This window comes from Mauremys reevesii, linkage group 24 (assembly GCF_016161935.1).
Source record: "Mauremys reevesii isolate NIE-2019 linkage group 24, ASM1616193v1, whole genome shotgun sequence".
NCBI classification, from domain to species: Eukaryota; Metazoa; Chordata; order Testudines; family Geoemydidae; genus Mauremys; species Mauremys reevesii.
Window position 1 is genome coordinate 8,728,537 of NC_052646.1, and position 16,973 is coordinate 8,745,509.

Below are 16,973 nucleotides of genomic sequence, written 5' to 3' on the forward strand. Positions count from 1 at the left end.
AGTGATATTAATTATCATCTCTCCATCTGCAGATCTCACAGCGCTTTACAAAGCAGGGTGGTTTTCAGCCATTGTATATATTGGGGAAACTGAGGCACGGAGCAGGGAAGCGACTTGCCCAAGGTCACCCAGTGGCACAGCCGAGATTAGCACCCAGATCTCCTGAGTCCCAGTCCAGTGCACTATCCACTAACCACCATAGTTGGAGTGTAAAGCACTAGGGGGCCCGATTCAAAGCCCACCGCAGTCAACGGGAAAGACTGGCCTGGACTTCAGTAGGGTTCGGATCAGACCCTAGAGCTAGAAAGCGAAACAGACTGGAAACAGAAAGCGAATGGGCGCCGGCTGAGGGGAACGCGAAAAGTGAACCCACAAGGGGGAAGGAAATCGGCCAGTTCAGAGTCTGTCTGAACAACCCCAGGGCAATCGGTTAGAGGAAATATGGGACAGACTATTTTTATCTTGGGACTTTTCTCTCTTTTACATTATTAGTGTTCTTAAGTTTGTTACTATAGTGCCTAGAGGGCCAGAGCAAGATCAGGGCCCATTGTGTCAGGTGCTGCACAGACACAGAATAACCGAGATCAGGCCCCATTGTGTCAGGTGCTGCGCAGACACAGAATAACCGAGATCAGGGTCCCATTGTGTCAGGTGCTGCACAGACACAGAATAGCCGAGATCAGGCCCCATCATGCCAGGTGCTGCACAGATTCAGATCTATCCGTCTATCTTTGCAGATGAGTACGCACGCACGGCAGCAGCAGCAGGCCTTTCAACTCGCAGCGACAACCACACAATCATAAAAAATGGCTGATCTTTTTTTAACTACTTTCTCATTTCAAAACCCCAGCACCCTAGGCTGCTGTGTTGCTAATTACACCGGCACTTTCTACCCAGGCAAACGGAGCAATACAAAAACCCAACTACACACACATACGCACACACACAATCCAAATGTATTCATCATCTTAGTGCTTTCTGCTTTTAAGAGATAGCAGGAAGACGGTGGCACGGTTTAAGATCTCCTGAATGAAAATAGTTTGTCCCTAGATTTATTTATTGGCAGGGACATGCACAGGAATTTAAATTTGACCGCTTTCAGTGGGGTGCCCTGCCGCAGCCCTGGGGGCTGGAGGAGCTCTGTGACCCCACCGAGGCCCCAGGAGCTTGCTTTCACCACCATGGCCCCAGGGCTGGAGGAGTTCTGTGCCCCCGCCGATTCTTGGGCGGGGGGCAGGCCCCGGCTTGGCCCCCCTTTGTGCAGGCCCCTGTTTATTGGGGGCAGGCGCTTCATGTATTTTTATTTATTCAATTCCTCCCCCCCGCCCGCCCCCATTACTGATGCTACAAAAAAAAAAAGATAAGAGAGAAATAATTGGCTAATTAGCACCCAAATGCTTCTTGGAGTGACAGATGTTTTACTTAGCACAAGATTTGTTGCGTGTTTATTGCGTCCCCCCCCCCCCCAAGTGCACCGTTTGTGGCCTCCCATCGCGTGGCACTAGACTGGGACTCCTCTGTGCACCAGGAAGAGCCGTGCCGGTTCACATTCTAGCCATGTGGTTCCTTGCTACCCGGGCAGGTGTCTCTGCAGAAGAGCTTGGGCAGTGCCAACATCTTGCCAGGCCAGACTAGGCCGGCTTTGCAGTCTTGTCCTTTGAAAGCAGCGTGGGGAAGCAGGGCTGGGCTTCCACACACTCCCTGCTGCCTGCCCGTTTCTCTGGGGAGACCACGAGTCCTCCCACAAGCTGCTTTCTGGCCGGCAAGGCCTCCCGTCTAACTGGGGCTAGAAAGTGTGTGTGTGTGTGTGTTTGCATGCGCGTCGGGGAGAGAGTGTGTGTGTGTGTGTGTGTGTGTGTCTTCCCTACAACCATGTTTACACTAGGAAGACGGTGTGGTTTTAACATGTGTTAGTTGGTGTGTATTAACTAACACATGTTAGCAAACATAAATTAACTAATGTGGCAGCTGATATGTATTAATTAGCATGTGTTAGCTGGCATGTATTATCTAACACATATTACCTGGGATGTATTAACTAGCATGTTAGCTGGGATGTATTAACGTGTTATCTGACATGGATTAACTATGTATTAACTAACATATTACCTGGCATGCATTAACTAACACGTTAACTGGTGGGTATTAATCAACACATTAGCTAATGTGTATTAACATGTTATCTGACATGCATTAACTAACGTGTTAGCTGGCATGTATTAACTAACACATGTTAGCTGGGATGTATTAGCTAACGTGTCAGCTGGGATGTATTTACTAACATGTGTTAGCTGGTGTGTATTAACTCACATGTTAGCTGACATATATTAGCCAACACATGTTAAAATCCTAACCCCACTGAAGTCAATGGCAAACCTCACCTGTACTCAGTGGAGCCAGGATTTTAGCCCTAGTGCAGAGAAGACAAGCTGTAGCTTTAACAAGTTAGCTGCTCCTGCTACAGGATAGGCTCCCCAGTAGGGCTGGCTCCAAGGGGCTTAACACTTGTTAAAATACACACTGCCCTGTCTACACTTGGGCTGTACCCTGGGTCCAAACACCCCGTTTCCTAGTGAAGACAAGGCCCTGGGATAAAAGCTTTTCCAAACCTGGGTCAATAGCCTAGCGCAGGGGTAGGCAACCTGCGGCATGCACGGCACGCAAGCTGATTTTCAGTGGCACTCACACTGCCTGGGTCCTGGCCACCGATCGGGGGGCTCTACATTTTAATTTAATTTGAAATGAAGTTTCTTAAACATTTTAAAAACCTTATTTACTTTACATACACCAATCATTTAGTTATATATTATAGACTTCTAGAAAGAGACCTTCTAAAAACATTAATGTATTACTGGCACATGAAACCGTAAATTACAGTGACTAAATGAAGATTCGGCACAGCACTTCTGAAAGGTTGCTGACCCCTGGCCTAGCGTACTCGGGGGAGAGTGCATGTCACACACGTTCGTGGACTGGCGTTGAGCCCGCGCCAGCCGGGGCCACTGCTGAGCGGCTCCAGGAGTCCCAACCGCTCAGCACCAATGGGGGGAATGGGGCGATCTCGCCCGCAAACCCGAGGGAAAGGGGGTTCGCTTCCCCCGGGCCCCCAGCCTGGACGGGCGGCTCGACGGCTCCGACGCCAAGTCTGGCGGGGGGAAATTTCCACCTTCCGCTGGGACTTGGGGCAAGAGGAAAGTCTGAAATGGCGGAACATTGCTGGGGAGCGGAAAGGTGGCGCCTCTGCCAGGTTCCCCCCATGGCCAGGGAGAACTTTTCACAGGGCTTAACCCAAGGCCGACCCCCCTCCCCCGGCCGCCTTGCGATCCCTCCTGCCGCGTCTTTCCTTCCCCCCCCTTCTCCTCCCCTCTCCCTGGGGGCAATGGGCACCAGCTGGGCTCGCTCCCCTCCGCCCGGCCCCCTTCCCTTCCCTTTCCCTGCCGGCTGCCGGGAAGCGGCGCAGGCTGCGGGCGGCTGCCAGGGCCGGGAGCAGGGGGAGGACGCGGGGCTGGGCCGGGGGAGGGGAGAGGCAGGAGATTGGCGCCGGCTGCCGGGGGAGGGCCGGCTGGGCGGTGAGCTGCCAGCCCTTGGCGTGCAGGGCTTTGTTATCCCCCCGCCTCGGCCGTCGGGGCGCAGGGCCGGATTATAACTCGGCAGCGGGGCGCCAGCGCCCCCCCACCCGCGGGGATCGGGCCCCTGGCGGGGCGGCCTCAGCCGGGGCTGCAGGGATCGGAGGTAAGACGGGCGCGGTGGGGGGGGTGGCTGCTTCCCTGCCAGGGACGGGAATCGGGGGCTGGGGTCGTGCACGGAGCTGCCTGTGCCCGGGGCATGAGCGGAGCCTGCCCCGGCCCTGGGGGGCTGGAGGGGGTGTCTGGAGTTCGCGATGTGACTTGTTCCGTGGCGTGAAACTTCTCCCAAAGGCGGACGGGGGGGCGATCCGAGACGGGCGGGGGGGGGGTCAGCCTGGATGTGTGTTTGTGTGTCTGTTCTGCAAAGGGGAGGGGGTAGGCAACCCAGCGGGGGGGGGGGTGCGCGCACTGACACTGCAAACGGAAGCCCCTGTTTGGGTTGGGGGGGTTGGGGGGGGCGAGGACACTGGAGGGGGGAGTTATTGCATGGCGGGGGCGGGGGTTGCTTGGCAAGCGACTCGCGACGCGCATCCTGTGTCCAAGAAATCTTGTTTGGAAAGCAGCGGGCTGCAGCCCAGGCTCGCCCAGCTGGGAGGCTGTCACGGAGCCTGCTCTGAGCCCAGATCTGTGGGGCCAGGGGGAGACTGAGCTGCTGCTGCTGGCTGGAGATCTGCACACAGCAGCCTGCCCCCTGCTGGAGGTGTCGGCTTGGCTCCTCGCCTGCTCCTGGTGCCGGAGCGCTGGCTGGGTCGGCAGAGGGTCTGCGGGGTGCAACCCTCTTTCCCCCCCCAGGATGCTTAGGTGTTTCCAACCCTGTGGGTCCGTGATCCCTGGGGTCCCCCCGGAGTTTGCTGGCCGGGCAGAGGGGCACAGCACTTTGCACCACGAAGGACTAATGCCAGCGCTAGAAGGGATGTTGTAGGAGACAGACCCCCACACACACACACACTCCAGCTGTTGAGGGTCCCCCACTTTGCCCAGGGCTGTCCCCCCAAATCCCTTCCCGACAGAAATACAGACAACCCTCGTGAATTGTGGTGACTGCACTTTTCCCCGCCACCATCACCCCCCCCCCCCGTCACAAGTGGTGGCGAGCAGCGTGTGCAGAAGTCCAGCTCTCAGGCAGGGAAGCTGGCTGGAAAGTTTGCAATTTATTCATTATTTTTATTCCCCTGGTGTTGCATTCAGCACTGTAACATGGAGGCGAAAATAGCCTCCGGGGCTGGCACCTCCGCTCCAATATGGGGCGGAGGGGCGAGGGGAATTCAATCCCCCCCCACCCGTTTTGCAAGCGCAAGTTTATTTTAATCCCTTGCCCTGGCTCGGACCTGTGTCCGTTTGGGCAGCTAGCGAGGCTTGGCATGCTCTGCTAGCAAGGCTGCTGCAGTGGACGGAGCAATGTGGGTTCCCCCCCCAAAAAAAACGGAGATGTGGCACCCCAGGGATTGCAGGGTGGCTGCTCCTGGAAGGGGGAGGGCTCAGTGAAATCCATTCGAGGTCTGATGGCTGCTTCGGAAACCTTGGAAGGCAAAATGCTGCCTGGGGGGCTGAAATTCCTTTAGTGCCCTGTTCTCATTGGTCTCAATCGGGGAGGGGAACAGGGGGGGCAGCTGGTATTTTGGGGGATCCTGAAATCAAAGGTGGAACTGACTCTTTCCCTCCCCCTAAATTCCGGGATTGTGGATTTGCTCCCAGATTGCAACCCTATGGCACAATAAAACTCCTCTCTCCACAGGCTCAGATTTAATTTCAGATCCTCTGAATGGTGTGTGTGGAAATCCGTCCTGGAAAAACAAACACAGTCTCTTCTGTTTTTTTTAACCCTTTCCGACCGTCCTTCCCCTCCTGCCAGCTGCCGTGCTAGTGTTGGCAGTTGGGCAATGTTGAGGATGACACCTGTGACATTGCTGGTGAGGCCTGGAAAGGAGACGGCTCTTTGTATGACGGGCCCTGCTAGTTGTGTCAGAGGCGAGGGCTGGAATAGATCCTCGCTCATTTCCTTAATAACTCGGTGGCGGGAGGTTGCAGTGTCAGATTCGGAAGCTGTTCTCTGAGGATCATGCCATGCCTGGCACACTGAGTGGGGCGGCACTGGCACAATGGAGCGAGTTTTCTTAAGACTGCATTTGTACAGCGCAGTGCGCGTCCAGCCTCGGTTACTCCTGTTTAAGGGCAATGGGAGCTAACCAAGAAGGAAAGTGAAAGCTCCCATCGTGGGGCTGCTTCCGATGGGGCGGTCGAACTGAATCAGGCTCCTTGAGCTGAGCCCCGGGTGTCACACCCTATTCTTCAGTCCCTCATGCTACGCTCCAGGTTTGGGCTGTGAAGTGTAAATAAAAGCATTGTGTAGGTTTCACTGTGATGCATGAGGCTGTAACTGTTGTTTGCCATCTGGATTATGGTAGCATGTAAGAGCCCGCAGACATGGACCAGGACTCCAATGTGCCAGGAGCTGTACGTTTTTATTGCTATTAGGTGTATTATGGTATCATTTAGGAGCCCCAGACAGGGACCAGATCCCCATTATCCCAGAGACTGTAAAGACATTTGCTCAGCAGCTGGAAAGGTGTGAAACAAGTTCACAAATTCCGAGTTTCATGGTTTTAGAATGAGCAGCGCCTCGAGAATTTCATTCTTCCAATCAGGGAGGAGCTGCAACACCATGTGATTCAGAGGTGACCAACCGCACACCTCGAATGGCAAAAGGAAACCTGTCTGAGAGCAAGGCTGGTGGCCAAAACCAATTTGTCCGAAGCGATTTGCTGACGAAAAGCAGCCCGGGACAGGTCGCGAGCCCAGAGAGGGCAGCAATTCCTGGCTAGAGCTCTGCGGGGGTGGGCATTCCCTTTCGCGAAGGCGTGAGATGCTGAAAGGGGCTTTTGTTCCAAATCCGGACGCAACCCAAACGCTTCAGACTTCTCCAGGAAGGAAAATTCCGAAAACCAGATTCCTTTTGGGTGGATGGAAACGTTCCGGTTCAGTGTCTGCCGTTGCTGAATCCGAACGGCGGAGCAGAATACAACATTTAAAAAAATTTGGCAACAACATGGCGTTTCAAAACAAAAACACTGAAAAAACATTCGGTCCCCAAAATGGTAAAACCGGCCGTTTCAGCATTGTCAGAATTCTGCCTCCCTCCATTTTTGATCTGACGCAAAATTCCTGTGACATTGACTTGATTGCGTGAAGTGTTTCAATTTTGATGGAACTCGTCTTCTGATGGAATATAGTCCCATCTGAGCTTCCCTGAGCAGCACTAGTCATAGCCAAACTGGGAGGCAGCATACCCTTGTGGGTAAGATGTTAGTCTGGGACTCAGGATGCCTAGATTTACTGCCATCCTGCGGGATGATTTTAGATAAGTTGCTTCCCCCGTTCTGTGCCTTAGTTTCTCCTCCTGTTCTTTGTCTCTTCTGACTGGGAGCTTTTTGGGGACAGGGACTGTCTCTGTGCAGCGCCTGACACAATGGGGCCTTAATTTCAGTTTGGGCCTCTAAGCGCTGCTCTCTTACATGTGGAATCATAGAATATCAGGGTTGGAAGGGACCTCAGGAGGTCACCTAGTCCAGCCCCCTGCTCAAAGCAGGACCAATCCCCAGACAGATTTTTACCCCAGTTCCCTAAATGGCCCCCTCAAGGATTGAATTCACAACCCTGGGTTTAGCAGGCCGATGCTCAAACCACTGAGCTATCCCTCCCCCTGACATGTAATAGCCCATATTATTCCTACTGGAAAGTTAGAGTGAGCCTGACGTGTTTTGCACCATGTCAGTAGGAAGCAGGTTATGCTGTGACTGTGAATCATATTACACGGATCTCATATCCGATTAGCCTGTGGCGGTATGAAATGTATTCTAGCAGACACCAGAGAGAGGAGCTATATGTCTTGTTATTAACTGGTGGAGAGACTGTCCTCTGCTGGATGGATTGGGAATGGCTCAACCGTGTGTCATTGGCCCTGTACTGCTCACAGCAGAGCTGCTATGGGAGCTTAGCTTGAGTGTAAGGACCCTCCAGATCTTGACCTGTGGGGAGCCCAAGGAACGGCTAAGGGGACAAGGTGTGGGGAGGGGGAAGTCGCTCCCTTCTGTGGCAAAGCTCTGAGGCTGCAGTAACGTTGTGCAGTTAACACTGGTGGTGGGGCCTAAGGGGCTGGGAAATCATGGCGTCCGGGCCGCGTGAGTGTATGTGTGTAACCTCTTCCCATCCCGGTGAGAAAGAGTGGGGCGGAGATCTGCTTCCTTTGCCCCACAGATTCCACCCTCTGCCCTGCCTCCTGCTCGGACACAGACGCATCCCAGCACAGACCTGCCGTGGGGCTGCGGATCCCAGGCCAGTGTGACGACTAATTCCTGCTGTAGCCTAGGCACCAAGCTGCCCCCTTCGTTGCCGAAGGGCTGGGAGGTGCAGCATGTGCATTGGAAGGATGAGGGCTGGCTGAGTCCTGAGGACGCAGTCCCGGATTTCGGCTTTTTCATTGTCTCTCTCTCTCTCTGCAGGGATCTCGCTCTTTCATTGGAAATTCAGGACGCGGAGCCGCTCCTGCCCCTCCCCCAACTTCCCTTTAATTATTATTAACAATAAAAGCTGGGAAGAGGCTCTGGAGGAGCAGGTGAGGCGCTGGGATGCTGAGGCTGCCTTTCCAGCCCCGATCGGAGCGCCACCGCCTCCCCCAGCCCAGTGTATGGGGGGTGGGGATTCTCCCCCCGCCGGCCCCCTGAGATCACAGCTCCTGGTGTATTGATGCCAGGGGTGGGGAGCCGGAAATATCCCCTCTCTGCCCCCCCAAGCCTGTAAAGGGGTTACGCCCCGATGGGGAGATTGGCTGAGAGACCTCCTGAGACTCTCTGTGTCTTGCAGCGCCGTCTCCCTGCCGGGGGGGCTGTTCAATCTCTTGATTGGCAATTAGAGCTGAGGAAATCAGCTGTCATTAGACTAGAGCAAGCTGGTTTAACAGCCCTGCCCCCCCCCATCTCTGAAGTTGGGGTGACTGCCAGATTGGCAGCCCTGGAGACTCCCACCCCACCAATCAGGGACAGCCCAGGAGGCATCTCTCTCCCACCCTCTTTGCCCTGCCCTGAAGGGACCCACTCTCTAGAGGGGAGTCAGGCTCTGGGACCCATTCTGCCCTGGACCTTTCACCAAGGAAACGGGTGAATGCCAAGCAGGGTGACATCCGTTGCCATCCGCCTGGCCACGCTGCTCCCTGGGCCCTGGGACTGAGACCCAGCAAACTCGTTCCACGCAGACGGGTGCAGAACAGCGCCCTCTCTTGGAGGCGGAGGGAGGCTGCATCTCCCATGCTCAATCCAGCCAGTTCTCCCTGGCCCCTGGGGCAGAATCTCTCTGCAGGGTTTGGGGCCTGCACCCTGGCAGGATGGGGTGACACAACCATGTGTGGATGGACATGCCGGGCAACAACTGGTTTCCCCAGTGCTCTGGCCCTGTGATTGCCTCTTCGCCAGGATCAGAAACAGCAGCACGGACTTCCCCATCCAAACCGCACAGGGCACTGGTGCCATCTCCTTAGCCTGCATCCCGGAGCCCCTTGTACAACAGAACGCTCCCCGGCTTAGTGTATAAGAGCCTTTGACATAAGCTCTGAGCCCTTCCTGCTGCAGCGAAAGGAATTCAGTTCTCCTGTGCGAATCCCCCGCCTCCACTCCTTTATGCTTTCCATTAGAGATGGCGTTTTTTTTCCACTTCCTGTCCCAAATGAGCAAGCGAGGACCCATCGGGACAGATCTAGGGGAGGAAAGGGGGAGGTGATGCAATGCAGCAACTGAGGCACTGGACTCCTGGGTTCTGTTCCTGGTCTTGACCAGCCTGATGACCTTGGGTAAGTCATTTTCCTTCTCATGCCTCAGTTTCCCCACCTGTGAAAGGAACATAATGCTACTTACCCGCCCATGTAAATGCCCCCTGAGAGCTGTTAGCACCATGGGTGTTTTAAGAGTTAATCAGTGGCGGTGCCCCACCCCAGAAGTGGCTGCACATCAGTGAGAGAGGAACTGACCCCTGTGTATGTACCATGAGCAATTTTATGAAACACGGCTCCTTGTACAGGTGGGGCCGTATGCTGCCCTGTCATTGTAGGGCCCCTGTGAGGCTGGGGCTGCGTGTGCTGGTTTGTTTTTGTAGGTTGTGCTTATTTGTGGGTGCGCCACAAGGGGCCTTTCCCTGGGGACAGGCTATCCCATGGCTGCAAGGTTTCTTGATGCAGCTGATTCTGGTCACTGGCTCTACTGGGCCAGATGGATCCGAATGTGATCCCACCTGGTAATTCTCTGTGTGTGCTGGTTTGTTATGATAGGGTTGCTCATGGGCCATCGGGCCATGCATGCTGGTTTGTTATTGTAGGGTCTCTTATGAGGGACGATTACCAGCATGCTAACAAGACAGCGAGGTGTGTTGGGACGCCACAAACCCAGTTCCTCGCTGCCCTGCGGAGGTAGGGGTGTCTGTCTCCCCCCCTCCCCCCGAAGATAACTGCAGCTCCTAGCCCAAGGAGACATGGGAGAGATCGACCCACTGTCCTGCCACGTTCACCAGGTGACAGAGATTTGGTCAATAACTGGGCCTGGCCTTTACTCCCCCAGGGTGTCCATTGCGAGGTCAAATCCCATGGAGCTCAAGGATGGAAAGAGCCGAGCAGAGATTTCCATTCACAAGAGACGGTCTCTCTTGTTCCTCTGGAAAAGTATGGGTTAGTTCCTCTGCCTGGGGTCCTGGCACAAGATCTAGCGTCTATTTTTATTTCTAATATATATATAATATATTTCCCTTTGGCTGTTAATTATAGCAAATGTGCCTCAGGCTGGAAACTGAGCACACCGGAATGATTGCTCCTCTCCGTCTTTTGTTTACGTGCTGGTTTGTTATCGTAGGGTTGCATGTGACTGCTGTGCTGCATGCTCGAGAATTTCAGCATAGGGTGGCACCGGTAACGCTGTGCTGATTTGTTTCTGTAGGGTCGCCTGTGACGGCTTTGCAGTACACACCAGTTTTATAACTATTATTATTATTTATTAGATGTATTATGGTAGCATCTAGGAGCCCCATTCATGGACCAGGACCCTATTGTGCTAGGCGCTGTACATTTGTATTGAAATTAAGTGTATTATGGTAGCTCCTAGGCACCCCAGTCTGGGACCAGGACCACAACCACACTGTGCTGGACACTCTCCTTTTTAATGCTATTAGGTGTATTATGGTAATGCCTAGGAGCTCCTGGCCTGGACCAGGATCCCAGTGTACATTATTTATTAGGAGTATTACGGTAGCTCATAGGAGCCCCAGCCCTGCACCAGAACCCCGTGGTGCTAGGGGCTGTACACACACAGAACAAAGAGATGGTCCTTGCTCCAAAGACCCTCCAGTTGAGATCTGCACGGAGTCGCTGGAGCTCTCCATAAGAGTTGTTGGGTGACTCTGAGGCGCCAGGCTGCGCCTCCTTCTTTACTGTTGCGGGGTCTCTCTAGTGGCTGGCTTTATTATTGTAGGGCCTCTTGCAAATGCTGGCTGGGGCAAACGAGAGCTATTGTTGGAGCCTGAGGCAGGAGGCGCTGGGGAATGCCGGCCTGCACTGCTTTGCTGCGTCTCATCCTGCAGCTGGTTGTTCGTTATTGTAGGGTCTTCGGTGAGCTCGGGGCAAATCCTGTCACTGGGAGGTTTGCCTGAAGACAGGCCCTTGGCATTTGGCTGCTTTAGCATCTCCAGACCTGTGACGAGCGCTGAGGCAGCCGCTCTTTGTCATTACATCCCTGAGCTGGGGGGCGGAGGAACGCAGGGCTCCTACGAATGCAGGGGGAAATGGAGCAACATTTGGGGGGTGTGGCTCTGGTACCTCGCACCACGTGCAGTCACTGGCACCACTGCAACGTTAATGCCAAGCACTGTGCATGCCGTCTCGACACGGTAGGGTACTCGCATGGGCCTGGGGCTGTCGTGCCAGTTTGTTATTGTTATCTCTTGGGCCGTGGGACTATGATGCTGATTTGTTATGGTAGGGTTGCTCATAGGCTCTGGGGCTATGATGCCAGTTTGTTATTGTAGGGTCTCTCGTGGGCCGTGGGACTATGATTCTGATTTGTTATGGTAGGGTTGCTCGTAGGCTCTGGGGCTATGATGCCAGTTTGTTATTGTAGGGTCTGTCGTGGGCCATGGGACTATGATGCTGATTTGTTATGGTAGGATTGCTCGTAGGCTCTGGGGCTATGATGCCAGTTTGTTATTGTAGGGTCTCTCGTGGGCCGTGGGACTATGATTCTGATTTGTTATGGTAGGGTTGCTCGTAGGCTCTGGGGCTATGATGCCAGTTTGTTATTGTAGGGTCACTCATGGGCTGTGGGGCTATGATGCCAGTTTGTTACTGTAGGGTCACTCGTGGGCCGTGGGGCTGTGTGTGCTGCTTGGTCGTGGTAGGGTCGCTACGCATCGCACACTCGCTTGGCAGCGGTGTCGGGGCTGCACGTCATGCAGGGGGCAGCGTGACCCAACCCCACGGAGCTATTGTCCTGCTGCACTCGGGCGCCACCTACAGGCTGGGATGTTCTGACCAGCGCGATCCTGGCTTGCAAAAAACAAAGGAGCAGAATTGGCTCGGCACGTTTAAGCTTTTAAAGGAACAAAAGTTGCCTCTGATGGGCCGCCCCCCCCCCACTCTCTGTTGCTTGCCGAGTCGCCGCTTTGCTCGATTTCTGATATTTACAAGCCTTTAAAAACGACCCCCCATTAAAATAAGTGAATTGATTATTTCCCCCGGCCCTGATTACCGGCTGCAGCGGCTGGAATCTCTCTACTAATGCAGCCGCTTCGGCTTTAACAAACAGCGAATAAATAAAGCTCTTTAGTCCGGAGCCACCGGCTCCGTGGGTTCCAGTTACGCTCCCCCCTTCCAGCCTTGGCAGGGTGACCTTTCGGGGAGCTGGCAGAGTGCTAGGTGCAATACAAATGTGCTCTCAGGCAGCGGCCTCTGCAGACGGGTAGGGGGCAACTTCACCCCATTGATTTCCCCCTCCCCCCTGCCCCCTGGGGTTTGCACTGGGAGTGAATACAAATATTTTGCATTGTAATGGGGCCGGTTAATCCTAGTGCACGTTTATAGGGTAGGAATGGAACAGAGGAGCGTCCAGGGTGGTGGGGGGAATGAGGGATCTGAATGTGGCCATCTGGGGCAAACGGGTGTCTGGTAACTGCCCCCCAGATCAGGAACAATGGTAAAAAGAGACCAAGAAAGTGTGGAGGGGAGGGAGACAGATCTGTGTGTTTGGTCCTGACTCCCAGCCCCCATGCGTTACCCACTGGGCCCTACTCTCCTCCCAGAGCTGGGGGTTAGAACCCAGGAGTCCTGGCTCCCAGTACCTCCTTCCCCTAGCCACTGGACCCCGCTCTCCTCCCAGAGCTGGGGGTTAGAACCCAGGAGTCCTGGCTCCCAGCCCCTGCTCTAGGTGAGTCAGCACTAGAACCTGGGAGGTGGGTAGCCCAGGCCTGGTGCTTTGCTCAGCCGCTGTCCCGCTCAGCTGTGCTCGCTGGGTGCTGCTAACGGAGATCCTGAGTCCATATTCCAGGGGTGGGGCAGGAGTCCCCCGGGCAGGTGCTGGGCCAGCAGGGAAGGGCAGTGCGTGTGCTGAGGCAGGGATCTAGGGGAGCGGCCCAGGACCCCCCCCTTCCGCAGCCCCACACAGGCAGCGAAAGACAGAAGTGAGGTGAACACTGTGGGGAGCGGGGCCTGCCCCATGCGTTCTGCTCCCCCACCCGGCCTGGTCTTTGAAATTATAGGGGTTCCCATCCCCCCACTGCCCTGCAGGGTCCCTGGAATGCCTGTGTGCCCCCATCTCCCCTTGCACCCCACTCCCAGCCTGGCCCTGCAGTGTCCCCCTCTATCCCCGCGAGAGGGGAGGGGTCCCCTTCGCGCCACAGTGGCCCAGGATCTGAGCCTGGAGGCCCATGTGTTACAAAGCCCAGCAAGCTCTTTGCAGCAGCAGCTGGTCCAGTGTCCTCTGGGGCTGGGAACTGTTGGTAGGAGACAATTCCTGTTTGGCTTGCCGTGATCCCCCCCAGGCTCTGGGATGTTCCCAGCACCCCGCCACCAGCAGGGGGCACTGGAACAGCCATTGGCTGCCCCCCCCCATCTCTGCTTTTTAACCCCCAGTGCGGCCTGCACGGGGGCTCGAGACTGTTGCATTAGTAACCCCGGAGCCTGCATTGATGCATCAGGGGCAGCGGCATCTCCTGCAGTCGTCTTTGCCCTCTCGCCAGCAGGAGGCGCTGTGAGCCCAGCTGCCTCTGACCCCTTCCCACAGCTAGAGGGGCAGTGCAGGGGGAAGCCCTGGCAGCGCCCGCTGGCAGTCTGCACTCCCTGCTCTAGGGTTGGCGTGGAGATGGATGGGGGGGTCTGCTTGGCTTTCGGGGAGCCAGCCCCAAGCTGCGGGAAATGTAAATAAGCAAAATGTGCATCGAAATATTTGTCCTGGGTGAGCAGCTTGGGTGTGATGTTGGGGGCCAGGATTCTGGGGTGGGGGTGGGGGTGGGGACTGAGAACCCATTCCCAGCCCCCATGGCAGGGTTGCTTTGCTATTTTGGTAGGACACATCCCTGCTTCACCCTTTCCCCACCCAAACCTTCTCCTGAGATCAGTGGGAGATGGGTCATCAGGACTCCTTTTGTTGCCAGCTCTGGGAGGGGAGTGGGGTCTAAGGGTTAGAGCTGGAGGGGAAGGGGAGGGGATCAAGACTCCTGGACCCTGTTCCTATGTATGGAAAGGGTTGTGGTCCAGTGGCTAGAGAAGGGGACCATAACAAATGGGCCAGTGTGCGACCCTACAGTAACAAACTGGCATGCACACACCCTCAAATAACAAGGACCTGCTGCATTTACAATAACAACCCGGCACCTGCTTCGCTTCTGTTACCCGCTTGCATGGGCATAACCCTGCAAATAGCAGACTGGCATGTATGTAGCCCTACCATAACAACTGGGGTGTGTGGCCCTACAATAACAAACCACTCTGTGCGCAATGGGGAACGTGTGTGACCCTCTCATAACAACCTGTTGTGTGCACAGTCCTCCATGACAAGCCTACCATAACACTGGCAGACATGCGCGACCCTACAATAACAAACCACTGTGTGCGCAATCCTACAACTGGATGAGTGTGCAACCCGAGACAAAGTGCTGTGTGTACACAACTCTGCCATAACAAGAGGGGTGGGGAATGTGTAGAATAACAAATCACTGTGCACGACCCTACCATATCAGCTGGGTATGTGTGCAACCCTCCCATAACAAACTGCAGTGTGTGCACACAACCCTACCGCAACAGTGGGGTACACGTGCAAGCCTACCGTCGCAAGCCAGCGTGCGTGAGGAAAATAGCAGCTTCCAGTTCCCAGCTTCCCGGTGCAAAGCCAGGGGTGGGGGCGGGGAACGAATGATTGTAACACTCCGATCACGCCAGGGACGGGATGTTTGTGTTAAGAGTCATGGGAAGAGCTGGGCCGACGGCAGGGGAAGGGGGAAATCTTTCCCAATCTCACGCTTTCCCAGCCCCTGCCGCGTCCCCTCCCCCCCCAGGGAAATGGCCAGCGGGACGTGCTGCTGGAGGAGGGGGGCAGGGGGGGCTTTCACTGGTGGGAACTGAGCCATTGTGGGAGCGTCTGGGCTGCGTCCACAATCCGTCCCATCGCGGAGTGTGGCGAGAAGGCGCCCGGCTTCAGAAACCAGGGCCGGAGGGAGCAATGCTGCTTCACCCCAGCCAGGCATTCGGCCCCTTTGCAGGACTTTGCCTCGTGGAATCACTTATGCCCGTGCAAAATGCTGCCCAGGCAGAACGGACGTGGGTCACGCTCACTGGGGTGGGGCTCGTCCTGGAGGCAGCGGCGGCTCCAGGCACCAGCGCTCCAAGCGCGTGCCTGGGGTGGCAAGCCACAGGGGGCGCCCTGCCGGTCCCTGCGAGGGCGGCAGGCAGGCTGCCTTTGGCGGCTTGCCTGCGGGAGGTCCGCCGGTTCCGCGGATTTGGTGGCAATTCGGCGGCAGGTACGCCAAAGCCGCAGGACCGGCAGATCTCCTGCAGGCATACTGCCGAATCCGTGAGACCTGGGACCTCCTGCAGGCATGCCGCCGAAGGCTGCCTGACTGCCGTGCTTGGGGCAGCAAAAAAGCTAGAGCCGCCCCTGCCTGGAGGTGCCGGGGGCACTGGCACAGATCAGGCCCTGAAGCTTCAGGGGGATCGGACACCAGGGCAATCGGATCCTGGAGTGTGCTGCAGGATCAGCCCCTTTGTGTCAAAATGTTCCCGATTAATATTAAGCCCTGAAAGATAAAGGCACAATAAAACCCAGCGCCGGTGTCAGGGTGGAGCCTCTCGGTGGGTTACAGAAGATGCATTTAGTGGAGGACGCAGGGCGACACTTTGAATGAGAAAACCAATCGTTATTCCACAGAAGAGCGAGGAGGTCAGGAAACAGGCGTGAGGTTCCCGCTCCCACAATACCGCCACTGTGCTCACTTCCCACTGACACGAACAATTATTCTTACACCCACCGAGGAGACAGTGTGTCCCTGGGCGCTCAGTCCGCTGACAACAGAGTGAAGGACACCTGGTAACCTAACGGCCCCTGGGCATGTTAATCGGCACGCTCCTGTGACAAGCCATTATCCCGCTAATTAACATCAAACTGCCCCGTGCCCTGTTCCCATTTCTGCTTCCGCCACCTCCTGATCGGTGCTTTACAGGGCACGTTATTTGAAATAGCATCTGCAGTGTTGTAGCCGTGCGGGGCACAGGAGATCAGGAGGGAATATATTGTAATGGACCAACTTCTGTTGGTGAGAGAGACGGCGCTTGCGAGCTTCCTCAGAGCTCTTCAGGGCTGGGAGATGTCCTGAGGGTCACGGCTAAATACAAGGAGGGACACATGGTGTTTCAAGGGGCCATTCGAGGTAAAGTGGCCCCTTAACACCCCTCCAGTCAGAGGGGGAAAAGAAACGGGGGAGGAAAGCAGCTGGGCGGGGTTGTTAGTGGGTCACAGACCAGGATGGCAGAGGCTCCCTAAAAGTGTGTGTGGAGGGGCTCTGATGGCCAAACTGGGGTCCTGCCGCCCATGCTGCCCCTTCCCCCAGAGTCCCCACCCTCAAACTACCCCTTCCCCCCCAAGCCCTCGCCCCCCCTGCTGCCCCTTCCCCTGAGGCCCCACCCCTGCCCCACTGCTTCCTCCTGTCGCCCCGTCCTTACCCTGCCTCTTCCCCCCAAGACCCCACCCTCCTGCTCGCTCCCCTCCACCCTTCCCCGCGCTGGTAAAAAGTGATGGGCCATGGCCCCCTGGCACCCCGTCCTGGCACCCCGAT

At 55.8% G+C, this 16,973-nt stretch overlaps 1 protein-coding gene across 1 annotated transcript in view; it reads left to right on the forward strand.

Annotated features, from left to right (window-relative positions):
• The first annotated feature begins 3,532 nt into the window (after nt 1-3,532).
• The window catches only part of SEMA6C (semaphorin 6C), a 92,565-nt gene continuing 79,124 nt past the window's right edge, over nt 3,533-16,973 (forward strand). Inside the window, exon 1 of the mRNA XM_039512976.1 lies at nt 3,533-3,732. The gene's annotated coding sequence lies outside the window, so the exon portion shown is untranslated. The remainder of the gene's footprint in view (nt 3,733-16,973) is intronic.